Source organism: Eufriesea mexicana, unplaced genomic scaffold, assembly GCF_001483705.2.
Source record: "Eufriesea mexicana isolate 0111107269 unplaced genomic scaffold, ASM148370v2 scaffold320, whole genome shotgun sequence".
Taxonomy (NCBI): domain Eukaryota; kingdom Metazoa; phylum Arthropoda; class Insecta; order Hymenoptera; family Apidae; genus Eufriesea; species Eufriesea mexicana.
The window spans coordinates 295,032-297,543 of NW_016908532.1; positions in this window are offsets into that span (position 1 = coordinate 295,032).

The window sequence follows — 2,512 nt, forward strand, 5'->3', positions numbered from 1 at the left end:
CGATGCTACGTACACACGGTCCTCTCCGCTCCGTGTCCCTGTTCGTCGTTTCTCCGTCTCGTTCTCTCTTCTCGATCGGCTGGCCCTGTGCGCGCTCGCCTTCCTCCCGCCCGCCCTCCCAACCACGGATATACGCGACTCTCTTGGCTACTATCTACGTATATATGTACGATACACGGATTACGTGTGACTACTACGCGACTCGATCTCGCCTCTCTTTTCCGCCTCCTCCTTAGCTCGGTTACGTTTAACAGAGAGCTCGGAGGTTCCCTCCTACCTTGGACGGCCGCAAAAGCACGGACCGAGAACCGAGACAGGGCAATCTACTAGGTAAGACTAGTTCCTCCACCCAGTCGTGGACCCGTTTTCCGTCGACCACTCTCCCTCCCTTTCGCTCCTTCTCTCTTTTTCTCGCTTTTTCTTTTTCTCTTTCTCTGCCCCTCCCGCTCTCTCGTGCTCCCTCTGCTTCACCATCTCCCTCGCCACCTCTTCCTATCCGTTGCTCTTTTTATCGTCTCCGTCTCTTGTCCGTTTCTTTCTCCCTCTTCGTCCACTCGGTCTACCTTGTACCCTCTCCCGTCAGTTTGCCTCTCCTTCTTTCGCGTCTTTCGTCTTTCGCTTTCTCGATCTCCTTGCGCCCGAGGAATCTGTCTCCCTTTACTTCTTGCCGCTCCTTCGATGCGGCTTTATCTACTCGGACCTTCGCTTCTTTCCAAGCTTTTGCCCTTTCCTTTCGGCGCCACTGCACCGAGCCTGTCCCTGCTGTCCTTCCTTGGGTAACGCTGTTCACCCATTTATATTTCTACCACCGTGTCACTTCGACCTATTGCGAAATTCTTTCCCTTTCTCCCAATCTCGCGAGCTTTCGTCTCGCTTCGTTTCGTCCTCGCTTTATCCGTCCCGGTACACTCCGCCTTTATTCGCGCGACATGTTGCAAACATGTATCTCGCCAGCTTGCTCCCCTCCCCCTTTTCTTATTCTCTCTACCCGTCCCACCTCCGACGTTCTCTGTTCGACCGTTTCTCCTTCGAATTTCGTTCCCGTTTGTTTTACCCGTAATTCGTGCTGCTCGTTAGCCGTTGCGTGCGTTCGCCGCACGCGCATAAATCTCCGACGTGTCGCGGATTTCCTCTCTTTTTCCCGCGGTCGTCTTTATCCCAGCCCGTAACCGAACGCGCGCATGCTCACCGTCGATCTACCACGCGCGAATAAACTTCGAACCGTCGCCGTTCTATACTCGCGTCGCGCAGCACGGCCTGCCACCGAATAGACGATAAATATTCTCTCGCCTCCTTCGAGATCGCCTGCTCCGTTCTTTCGACGAGTTCATAAATATCCAGGGGAGAACTATCGATTGTTTCTCTGTTGCCACGTTGTTTCTCGAATTAGCATAAATTTGTCCTGACGACACTCGCGTCATCCACGATCCTTCGCCACCTTCGTCGAACTGGGCGCGTTTCGCTTGTTCCCAGTCCGTTTCTCGACAAATCGCTTCGTCCTTACTAACCACGGGATCCGTATCGTTTGATCGTATGATTTTAAGTTCAAAATAATCGCACTTTGTGAAGTTTGAGTTACTCGTATTACCTCTTGAATATTTTATTCTAATTCGTGCTAATTAGAATAGGTAATATTCGTTCATTTCTATACTTTCTCTTCGGCATTTCGACATTTCCATTCGACTTGTTTGTTTGAGCTACTTTTTAAGGTTATTTTACATTTTTGGTCAAGTTTTCTTCGGTTCGACATTGATGGAAGTTATGATATACTTTCATTATTCAACTTTCCATCAATTCGATTTTTCTAATGTAGCTACTTTTTGAGGTTAGGTTAGGTTATTGGTTAAATCACATTGCAACCCAAAAACCGGATTTTGCCTTTTATGCAATTATTACGCTATTTTCCTGTTCTTTTCGTGTTTCGTTGTTCACGGCACGTAACAAAGTGGGTAATGATTATAATAATAATAATTGTCTCGGCTCCCGGTCGCGTTCCGGAGAATTTCAAGCACACGGTCGTTGCTCGCTTTCGCTGGCGCGCCACTCGATACGATAATTACGCATTTCAGGAATCCCATACCAGCTGAATACGATTACAAGAAGGTTGCTACTCGGTGGAAACGACGGCGGCCACGTGGGGCAATTTTCTTAGCACCCGAGTACTGTGTTAGAAAAATGCCTGTTGCAACAGAATTAATCGTAGCTGCGCGATTACAAGATCGAAACGCCGCGTTTTAGAATAAATACATCTCGCTACGAATGCATGTTTCCGAGAAGAGAACGTCTTCTCACGATTCATAGCGTTACCTTTGAAGATTCCCCTTGTCCATTTGCTTTCCTCGATTTCACGTTACTTTTCAAACGTTGAATCTATCAGTGAGAATTTCTCTAATACACGTATCTATGTTGTTTTCGAGGAACTTTGCTTTGAGGAAAATAAAGATTCGCTGGCAAAGTCTGGGAGATTCTTGGGAAAGAAACCAGCTGTTCTTGAACTTTTCAGTTTTTATTT